The sequence below is a fragment of the Peromyscus leucopus genome, chromosome 22 (genome assembly GCF_004664715.2).
Source record: "Peromyscus leucopus breed LL Stock chromosome 22, UCI_PerLeu_2.1, whole genome shotgun sequence".
NCBI lineage: Eukaryota > Metazoa > Chordata > Mammalia > Rodentia > Cricetidae > Peromyscus > Peromyscus leucopus.
In genome coordinates, this window is record NC_051081.1 from 47,684,722 (window position 1) to 47,696,672 (window position 11,951).

An 11,951-nucleotide genomic window follows, 5' to 3' on the forward strand; every position below is an offset into this window, starting at 1 on the left:
ACCACATGCCTCGTTTTCCAAAGCAGGCTTTCCCTGGGATCATTATTGCTAAATCCCAGCTTTGGAGGGGTCAGAATGCTCTCATGCAACCCAGGATGCTGGCTGTTGCTCCGTGCTGTGTCTCTGTACACAGGCCAACATCTGGATGAATCTGGCATGAGCCCACTTTGATCTCTTTATCATTCACCTGGGCATTCATTGTCACCCTTCAACTGTGCCATGAGCTAAATGCCTAGTGAATGGCAGACATGCATTCTATGATGATTTGCAGAAACAATCATTTTCCTCATCTTTATGTTGACCTCTCGCTCTCGGATTTCTTTTGTATTTTTGTACCCTACCTTCTGTTTATTTGAAGCAACCTGCATTTTCCTTGCTCATATAAGTGTGGGGCAAGTAAAAATACCTTCCCCAGAAGGTGTTCTCTGCCTCCCATTCTCTGCTGACCTCTGATGGATTTGCTACTAGCCATATTCATTATATCTAGTGGTGTTGCTGCTGCCCTGCTGGACTCACAGAGCTCAAAGACAGATGGGCATGAAGTAGGCACTGTCTATAGGGAAATAACCAGAAGCCACCTGGAAGTGGAGATGATGTGGCCTCCACCCATGACCCAGGAACCTTAGGTTTAGTCACACAGATGTGTTCTCTGAGTGTCAAAGATACCCTGCCTTTCTTGGTTAGGGTGGGGGTTCTCAGAAGTGCCCTTGGGAAGTCTGCCACCGACCATATCTCAACGCTACTGTTGCTGTGCCAAGGACAACTCCTTCAGAGACTATCATTCCTCTCTTCTCATTACAGCATACTTCTGTCGTTTGAGATGTGTTCGCTGGCAGTGTGGGTGGAGAGACACCATGGCACATGCATGATCCGATAACACGGAAGAACTGGATGGCAGGAGGGCCTCACTCACTCCCACCTGAATGCAAGAGCATGTGTCTTCCATGTGCACCCTTGCCTCCAGAAATATTAAGGCTATTCAAAAGTCAACGGAGGAATCAGAGAGTGACATAAATCGGTACAGAGGGTGCCCTAGCTGCTTGTCTGGTCACTGTGATGAAATGCTCCAGCAAAAGCAACTTCAGGGGGAAAGTTTGCCGTGGCTCACAGTTGGAGCATACACCTATCACACTGGGGCAGGGGTGGTGATGGGAGCCCAAGGCAGCTGCTTGCTTTGCCTCCACAGTCAGGAAGCAGAGAGAGATGAATGTGGGTTCTCTGCTTGCTGGTCTCCCTTTGAGTCACTCTAGAACTCCAACCTCCATTGTGTGGAGTGCAATGGTGCCTCCCACAGTTAAGGTGGATCTTCCCACAGTTAAGGTGCATCCTCCCACAGTTAAGGTGGATCCTCCCACAGTTAAGGTGGATCTTCCCACAGTTAAGGTGCATCCTCCCACAGTTAAGGTGGATCTTCCCACAGTTAAGGTGCATCCTCCCACTTCCATTAACTTAACCTGGATAAGCCTCACAGACATGCCCCACCCCCTAGGCATGTTTCCTAGGAGATTCTAGATTTCCCTTCAAGCTGTCAATCAATACAAACAGTGTGTTCCTGTAAGAAATGGTAAAGTACTTCATCCACAGAATACAATGTGCTTTATGGAGGTTTTTGCCTGATCCCATCCCTGATGCTCCAGTTGACGGTGGCATGAAGAAACGGTTCAGAAAGGAAAGCTGTGTCGTCTCACGTTGAGGTTCCCTGGCTCTCTGATTTATACATCTGAGGCAGTTTGGGGACCAGTGGGCGCCCATGCTGCATACTGCAATCCATAAATGAATGAGTGATTAAAATCTTACTAAGCCACGGATCTGAAAGATGCATGGTGATTGCCAGCCATAGCCAGCAGATGTATAGAAATAATTGGCTTTTAATGCTCATTAGTCAGTTTTATTACAAATAATACATTTGCATGATGTTTGTAAATTTATGCCCCAGTGGGAAGGCCTGGTGACAAGCCAGGATAAACAGGAGAAGCAATTAGAGAAGACGAATACAGACATTTATGAATGGGTTCAACGCCCCATCTATTTATACGTTTGTTTGTTAGCTTGGTTCTTTCAAAACCAAAACCACTGAAGGGAATTTAAGACATATAGGCATTGTTAGAATTTTAAATGAAGAAATTATGCAGAGAGAAAGTGAAGGTCAGGAAAGCTAATGAACGGGCATGAAGCTAGTCTGCAAGACAGACATCCAAGCATTCTGTCCCTGTGATTTAAACAACAACAACAACAATAAAACCAGAATGCAACCAAGTTTGCATTCATTGGCGTCTGGGGCAGAAGGGATAACCAACTGTATGAGATTCATGGCGGTCACGAGAACTGAAGCTGCCACAAACAAGCATTTCTCAAGGGGAACAGAGCATTGCCTGGTCAAGTGAGAATGGAGAAATGTATCCTACTGTCAGGAAGGCGACCTTAGCGGAAAAGGAAACGAATACTGAGCAATCCCCTTAGGCAGAGGGAGCAGCATCCTTGGTACCATCCCAACGTCAAAGCTGACACACCCCATCACTGATAATGCTTGGGCATTGGAGGAGAGTTTTCTCCCTTTCCTCTCCCCTTCTCTTCCTTCCTTGTACACACTGTCTGTATCGCAGTCCTTACAACTCACGCTATATTCAATCGTACATGGATTTAAAAAAAAAAATAGGCAGTGTCCGCTTTCTTGAGACTCTGCTGAGCTCTCACAGCTCAGGAACACGCTGTGGTGGGGTGTGTTTTCACACACAACCTGGTTTTCCTGATGTTGTCTTGGTCATCCCTTTTATTTGATACGGTTACTACTCCAAGCCCAGATTCTTCCCCAGAAAAAAAAAAGGGTGGATGCATCTAAAACGTATCCTCCCTTGACTGCACCCCCAACCCCCCTTCCCTCATGGCAGCTTCTAGTCAGACAGTATCCTGAGCACGAGACATGGTGTTAGACCAGGTCTCTCCTTGGCATCGTATGATGACTTCTGACTTCCTTGTGTTTTAACTATAATTTTAATGAATATCAAATATATTTTTGATGAATCACCCCCTCCCTTTTTAAAAACTATTTTTTAAAATGCATATGGAAGACTTTTTTCAAGTTTGCAAACATATAAAATGACTATAATTGTCTTGTGCAACTTATGGCATGCACAGTATATAATAATGGTTGGAAATACAATTCTCCTTTGACATGCTCACAGGGTCCTTGAGGATAGGATACCAAAACCAAGTCCTAACAAAAGACTACTATTTGCACATACACCTGTGCACACGCTCAACTGTGCATTAAATCATCTCCAGATTATACTTAATAAATAACACTATAAATTGATACACTGCTTGGGGAACAATAAGAAAAACAAAGCATGCATAGCTTTAACACAAGCGTATTTGCGAACAGTTTCTGTCCTGGGTGGGTTTTATCTGCAGATTTAGAAGCTATGAGCCTAGAGGGCTAACTGGAAATCTCCATCAGATCTTTAACGGGTGTGCCTCTCTTGCTCCAGCTGAGCCTCTGTATCTACTGTTTAGGGGCTTTTCCGGGACAGATGCACTGGGTGGTGTGGTATCCGCCAGCATCACTTCTGCCTGTAATCGACCCACTTCCCAACACCCAGCCCAGCTGTTCAGTGGGCTCACTTGGGCCTTGACAGTTGACAGCAGATCCCAACCTCTTCCAAGAATAAGCCTTCCAAGAATGGTGCTGAGACCTTTGTTCTGTGCTTTCAAGTGTCTGTCAATCTTTCTGAGAAAGAGTCGCTGGCATTGGCAGGACTGACTGCATCAGCTGATCTCCTGCAGAAGGACGGTGCCGCATCTCTCTGCTTCTGGCATGTTCAGGGGCAGCACAAGCTGGTCCAGATTTGGTCCAAGAGTAATCCTCTTGTTCAGTCAGTCTCTGGACTCATCTCCCTCTGTCCCCATGCTCACCTTATGTGCCTCTGTCAGCTCTGGGCTGTGACAAGTTGTCTTAGTTATTTTACATGTTGCCACAACAAAAATACCTGACCGAGCAACTTCAGGGAGAAAGGGCTTACTCTGGCTCACAGCTGAGGTCACAGAGCATCGTGACAGTAAAGTTACATAGGTAGCAGCTTGTGTGAGGGCTCAACATCCAACCTAAAGTCAGGAAACAGAGAGGCACTGTGTGTATATGGGCACATTCATATATACGTATACATACATACACACATATACATACATACACACACATATATATGCATATATATATGCACTCAGCTCCCTCTAAACTGTTCATCCAGTCCGTGGCCAGCACATGAAATGGTGCCACCCACACTCAGAGTGGGCTTCCCATCCCAATGAACCCACTTAAGACAATCCCTCACAGGTCAACTTAATCTAGACACTCCCTCATTGAAACTCCTTTCCTAGCTAACTCCAAGTCCTACCAAGCTGGCCACCAAAATTAACCATCACACAAGGGCTGGCTGACGTTTTCTCTATTTGATGGTTCAATGCCACTTCTGTGAAGGATGGTTTATGTGGTGTTAAAATGAGAAATCAACATTGCCATCCATCACAACACCCCTAAACACACACTTACCCACCCATAGGCCTCCACCCCACAAGCCTTTTCGGTCCTCCTATAATATTTGCCCTTTCTGATTAGCCAGTCCACTGCCCGCAAATCTATGCATCCTAAGACAGATGGAGCAGTTTGGCTTGCTATTGAGATTGCTTTGTATAATGAATGGTGAAATCCTGAAAAGATACTCAAAATTAGAAATGTCACTCTCTTGAGAAAAAAAAAAAAAAAAAAAAAAAGGTCATTGCAGGCATAATTAAGTTAAGGATTTTGAGATTAAAAAAAAAAATTGCTTGGGTTATCCCAGTTGACTGAGACTAATGACTAGTGGAAGGGGCTGGAGTGATGACTCAGAGGTTAAGAGAGAGCACCTGCTACTCTTGCAGAGGACTTGGGTTCAGTTCCCAGCACCCACATGAAAGCTCACATTGGTCTGTAACTGTAGATGAAATTCTAAACGGTCTTATTAAATAAGAAACACAGAGCCAAATACAGAGTTAAAAGCCTAAGAGATCAGAGCACTAGTGAAGCCCAAGACTACCTTTAGCTTACCACTCACTGCCATCCTCCCCCTGAGAGCGAGCTTCTAATGTCTGACTTGTCTTTTTATTGCCTTTCTGTTCTGCCTTCTCATTGGCTCTAAACCCAACCACGTGACTTCCTCATCACTGCCTGTCAATACAGACCTCCAGGTCTTTATGTTTGGTACTGGGATTAAAAGTTTGTGTCACTGCTTGGCTGTGTCCTTGACCACACAGAGACTCTACCAGCCATGTGATTGGATTAAGGGCGTGTGCCACCATTGCCTGACTTCTGCTAAATGGCTCACTTTTAGCTCTGATCCCCAGGCAACTTTATTAACATACAAATAAAATCACATTTCAGCACAAATAAAATACCACCAGTTCTAGAGAATCCAAAACCTTTTTTGGGCCTCCTTGGACACCAGGAATACATGTGGTACATGTACCTACATGCAGACAAAATACCTATACACATACAAATAAAGTTCAAGAGACAAAAGGGGAAATTTATAACAGAGCAAAGCAAAGTCCTAATGCAGACAAAGATTTAGTGATGTGGTCACAAGTGAAAGGACATCTGGGATCATCAGAAACAGGAAAAGGCAAGAGATGAGAGTGTATGAGAGTCTCTGGAGCATGCATGATCCTGTCAATGCCTTGATTTTATATTGATGGCCCAAGAATGAGAACATTTGCTGGTGTTTTTTTAGGAGCAGCTAGAGAAATATAGCATAAGTGGGATCCTGGATTATCTTGAATTCTGGACCCTTAAATGTCTGACTAATGTGGTAAGTGCAGAATCTCTACAGGATCCATCTCTCACTATGCATTGGCCTTGCTAAGGTTTCTAATGAAGTGGCAACTTTACAATCCTCCAGTCTGCTCTGTCTGATGTTAGTCAATCAAAGTGATCAACATGATGCTCTCTGGGCTCTTACACAACCCTGGGTCTCTTTGGACTATTTTTTTGGCAAGGAAGAGGAAGGAGAGAATAAATATCACCCTTGGACATAGTTTCCAGCCTTTAGTTTTGCCTAATAAATCTAAAGATGAACTAATTTTGATCTTCTTTGTTGACGGGGTAGAAGGGAATGACCACAGTGTGGTTTACAAACCATGTATGGAAACCAGGTAAATCCACTGTATTTCAGATACCAAAGCAGCAAGGAGGGGCAGCTCTAGTTGGGGATGTGTTTGGTAAGGTTTGTGGCAGTCCATCCCTCTCTGAGTATCAGCGGATCTTTGTAAGACTAGACCACATGGGTATTTGATAAGGAAAGACCCCTGGGAATGAAAGGCATTTTTCACACACCTATGGAATCCAGTATTACTTTTGCTTCATCGTTTTTGGCTTTTGGGAAGATCAGCTTCATACAGTTTTGGGGAAAAGAAACAAAGTTGTAGGCAAACGGTTAGTTGGACGTCAATCAGATCCCATCTCTTCACTTGGCCATACTCCAAAATGGGGCCGTGATGACTTCCGGCCTCTGGCATTGATATCAGTTTGAGTCTCCTTACTCACTCCATGTAAATTTCCTAGGGTAAATGTCTACTGGCCCTTTTCAGAAAGCACTGTGTACATCATCAGGGCAGCTCCCCTGCATCTTCCTATTCTGTTGTGGGTTCTTCATCTGTGCTTGCCTTTATTTAATGGGCTCTCAATACAAACACTGGATGGGATCCAGAACTCTACAAGAGAGTGGAAATTTCCTTCAATGAGGTCGTTATTTTCAGCTACCACATCATGCATCCTCAATTTCATCTAATGGGCTGCCCTTACTGACTTTCCATGTATTTTAAGCATGGGACACCATCTCATATTGATCATCTTTCTTACTCTGTAACTAAGGCCATCTTGCCTGCCATTCTAATATTGCTACTTATTGCTACTGGATTTTGATAAGTAAATACTGTCATCTGACATTAATAAAGATTTAACTGTACTCATGGCTCTGCTATGCCCTCCCCTATCATCAACCCCACTCATAGCAGAGTACCACTGATGAAATTTATGGTGGTGGTGTTGGTACCACCGTCCTCAGAACATCTCTTGTTTCTTCTGGGATTTTTTCACAGAATATATTGAGACAATAAGTCAATGCTCCTGAGCAGACATTGGGTGTGGGTCATTCTCAGACTGACCCACAAGGTAGCTTTCTGCAGCCAAGACAACCTCTAAAAGAGAGGACACCTGGAGCCTGTCTCCTGACTTCTCTACCAACAGCTTGGAGAGAATAGTCCTTCTTCATATGACTGTCACATCTCTATTGATGTCACACCTAAGGGAGAGATGGGCAGGAAATTAGGATAGTGTCCATCTCCTGCAGGATAAGCTTTATCTCTGCCATAGAAACATAAAACCATCTAATTATTATTAAACCACAGATCTGATTATTGGCTAATGCTCCACAAAGATCATAAGAAATCCCCAAATAAATTACCAGTACATCACACACATGCATGCACGCACACACACACACACACACACACACACACACACACACACACACACACACACACACACACACCTCTTCCAGCCTGGGAATATGGCTTAGCGGTAGAGTACTTGTCTAGCCTCTGTGAGACCTTGAGTTCAAAGTCCCATCCCTGCACAAATAAAATAAAAGGAAAGAAAACCATGATCAGTGTTTAAGCAGGGGAATATGAGAAAGAAACCATCCACTCCTTACAACACTGAATGATTTCAGATGGATCTAGCCAGCAAACATTGATCGAGGGTCTGTACTGAGTGAGAGACTATGCCAATTGGCAGTGGTTCCAAGATGTGTGCTCTAATTCCAGGAAAGACACAAAAACACACTTGACAGTAGAGTTGTCAACTCACTCAGGGGTGCTACAGTTCAATAATGTCCCAACCACGGCACAGCCAGAGTTCGGAAAAGGCAGCCTCCACAGGAAGCTTTAGGGAGGAACGGATCCCTCATCCAAGAGAGCTGACACGGGATCATCCAGTGGATCGTGCCGAATAGATTATGAGTGGAATATTAATAGACAAAGAAATTGAGGTGGAAGGGAGGACTCCAGGCAGACCCCAGAGGCCTTTAGATGCTTTCCTGTACAGACAACAGTAGGTAGTCGGCAGGGATATTAATCAGTGATACTAGAAATGCATGATGATGTCACTGTGTCTTGAATCCTTAGCAGAGCACTCCTACACTCTTGTCTGGATGGGGCAGAGGATGGGGAGGGAGGAAAGGGGAGGATTTTGAACTGGTGAATGACTGACATTTGTGGGGTTTTTGTTTTTGATTTTTGGTTTTTCGAGACAGGGTTTCTCTGTGTAGTTTTGGTGCCTGCCCTGGAACTCACTCTTTAGACCAGGCTGGCCTTGAACTCACAGAGATCCACCTGGCTCTGCCTCCCGAGTGCTGGGATTAAAGGCGTGCACTACCGCTGCCAAGCGACATTTGTGGTTTATAAGATGGAAGGAATGGATTAGTTAAGGCAAGAGTTAAGGAAGAAAGACAGACTCAGGGCTCTAACAATGGCCAGGGGATGAGGAAGGATAAGGGGCTGGATCTCAGCTCAGCAGTCAACACCGAAACCCACTTTGGATCCAGTTGTTCGTGCTTGTCACGTGTTTCCTTTCTTACCACACCGCCCTGAGGTGGCAGACCTTGGGTAAACTGTAAAGATAAGATTTTTGAAACCACCCAGTCTTGACTTTCTTCAAACCCAGCTTCTTGTAGCAGTTTTATGCCTGTGAGCAGGAACTAGTGAACTCTTGTTTCATTTTAGCAACGGGGCACCAGCAATTGTATTTTCTATCATTGCTCTACGCAAGGCCACAGGATGGGTCTGCTCATGTCATATCTGAGAATAAGATGGCATCTATGCCGGGCGGTGGTGGCACACGCCTTTAATCCCAGCACTTGGGAGGCAGAGCCAGGTGGATCTCTGTGAGTTCGAGGCCAGCCTGGGCTACCAAGTGAGTCCCAGGAGAGGCACAAAGCTACACAGAGAAACCCTGTCTTCTCATGCTTGGGGACAGAGTCTAACTGTGCACAGACATCCCTCACGAGCTGGAACACGACATTTGTCAACCTGAATCACTTGACTGATTTCAGTGGACTGGAGAGACTTGAGTGGAGGGGCGCATGATTGTAGGCCAGAGAGGTAGGGCCGCAGCAGGTTGGCCAGGTAGGCCTGAAAAGCCAGGGCAGGTGCTTGTGCTGGAGTTTCCTCCTCATTTCCCAGCTAGGTATGAAAAGCCAGGGTAGGTCCTTGTGGTAGAATCCCCTCCTGACTTTCCAGGTAACGGGGCCCAGAATGAGTCAGCTGTGTAGCTGGCTGATCTACTTTCCCTCAGAATCCATTTTTCTCATTCAAAGCAAGTGATGATGGTCTAGTCTGTTCAAAGTCATGAGGAAATGAAGAGAAACCTTGTGTTTAACGTGTCAATCATGGCACCTGACAGATGAGACACTCTTGACAAGAGAGGTCTTCCTTGTACTCACTCTAAAGATCCTGGAATTTTCCAGGTGCTGTTATAATCACCTCTCTGTCTCTTTGGTATTTTAAAATCTTGGTAATGAAACTATGATCTATATTTATAGCCCCAATTGAACAGGTAGGGAGCATTCAGTGGCATGAAATTGGTCAGAGGCTCATAACTGGTAAGTGCTCCTAATTCTCCCATTTTCAATCCATCTCTCAAATCCCCCGGTAGGTTACCAAGCAGAGATTTTCCTCTTTTAAGAACGTCAAACAGTAGGCTGTTAAGATGGCTTAGCCATTAAGGGCAATGTACAACTTAGGGGACAGAGGACCTGAGCTCTGTTCCTAGCACCCACATCAGGGGGCTCATACCAGCCCTCTTCTGTCTTCCACAATCAACAGGTACACTTATGTGCACATTTTCACACATAGAAACACATACATACATGTGATTTTTTTTAATTAAATAAATATTTAAAAAGAACGTCTGATACAGCAAACTTTGGGGGTATTGATCCATTCTGGATTACTATAGTATACATGCTCACGTCGCTCGCTCGCTTGCTGTCTGGAGAGATGAGAAATGAAACCCTGATCCAGTTTGCCACCCAGTAAGAGCTTCTGTACCCTGCACCTTTCAGGGTTACTTACTCAGGACTTCACTGTCATGTTTGCTGAGAAGCCAACCCCGAGGTCATTTATTGCACTAAAACCAAGCCACCATTAGGTAATTCGTAAATTCTCCCTCCACTCAGTCTACATGTGTAATACCAGTTTGTCAAAGACAGCCACCCGTGGGGTGCTTCTGGGCAAAGTAATTTGGGGAAAAAGGCATTGAATCAACAGGCAGGGGTGGCCTCGCTCCCCTCAGCAAGACGGCAGCTCTCTTTCCTGGAGCAGGGGTAGAGACTCGAGCAAAGGCATCTCCACGTCCAGAGGAGCAAAGAAGGGACACGCAGCTGTGCCTCGTGGAATGGGAGAGGGAGAGCAATGGAGGCATGGCGACCCCCACGCAGGTGTGAGCTGAAGAATGTGTTGTTAGAGTGCTGGCATCTGAGGTACTCTTCCAGCAGGAAGCAGGAGCCCGAGTAAGAAAAAAACTACAGAGTAAGCCCGTGGGCAGTAAAAATGGCTGCTATGTTGGAATGGTTACAATACTAACCTCCCCTATTTTGGCTATCTTATTTGATGTTTTAATAAATTTTTAATTAATTTTATACAAAAAAAATTAAGAACGAAAACTGGCATGTTGGAACTCAGGATGTATGAGCTTGGAGAAAACACCGTCTTGCCTTACAGAGGCGAGTGTTTTCAGGCATGTAGAGTAGACACAGTTCTTCGCCTCTCTGGCTCTCCTCTGATTGGCCATCTTGGACACCTAGGGACCCCTCAGCTCCTCACTGGGAGCAGTGACATGATTTTCTGAGCTCAGTCAGTGAGAAAGGAAAATATGATACCCCTAGTTCAAAAAGTAGAAGTAATGTACAATTAACAGTTCAAATATAAGGCTGGGTGTAGGGGCACTCATCTGTGATCCCAACGCACCAAAGGTCGAGGCAGGAGGATCATGAGTTTGAGGGAAATCTGGGATATATAAGGAAACCTATCTATGACTCTGTGTGTGGGGGGTGGTAAAATATAAATATAAAGCCTTATCCTCCCCATGGTATCTGCACATGTGTGCCAGTGTTTTTGATTTGACATTTGATATCATCCTAAACAGAAAACTTGACCTTATGCTGTGCCGGTGTCAAAGCACTCAGTTCTGCTCCCAGAATCAGTGAATGAGTTGCTTCTTCTGTGTGTAACATTCTTAACCAAGACTGTGGGAACATCAAACAGTGTTAACTGCACTGTCTTTTGTTTCCGTATTTGTGATTTCACACACTAATTCATGCATGTCTCATCAGCACTCCCTTACACCAAAGGACAGGAGAAGCCAGAAAGAGAATGTGTATTTCTTTCTCTCCTCCCCCTCCCCCCCCCCTCTCCTCTCTCTCTCTCTCTCTCTCTCTCTCTCTCGCTCTCTCTCTCTCCTTCAACCTCTCTCTCCTCCATGTATCTCACTCTCTCCTCTTTCTCTCCTTCTCCCTTTCTGTCTCCCCCCCCCCCCCCCTCCCTCTCTCTCTCTCTCTCTCTCTCTCTCTCTCTCTCTCTCTCTTTTCCATGTGTGCCTCTCTCCCTTGCTCTAACTCTCTCTCCATCATTTTCATCCTTTTCAAACAGGTTCAATAGGCTTAATTCAGGAATTCAAAGTCTAAAAGACCCCAAATCTAAGACTTTAAAAACATATCACGTGCATGTGTGTGTGTACACATGTGTGGAGGCTAGGAGTCCTCACAGCATCTGTCTACCTGCTCTCTCCCTCTCGTACCTGGAATTCCCAGGTAGTCTCGGCTGGCAGGCTATGGAGGGAGGGAGATGCAACTGTTCTTTTGTCT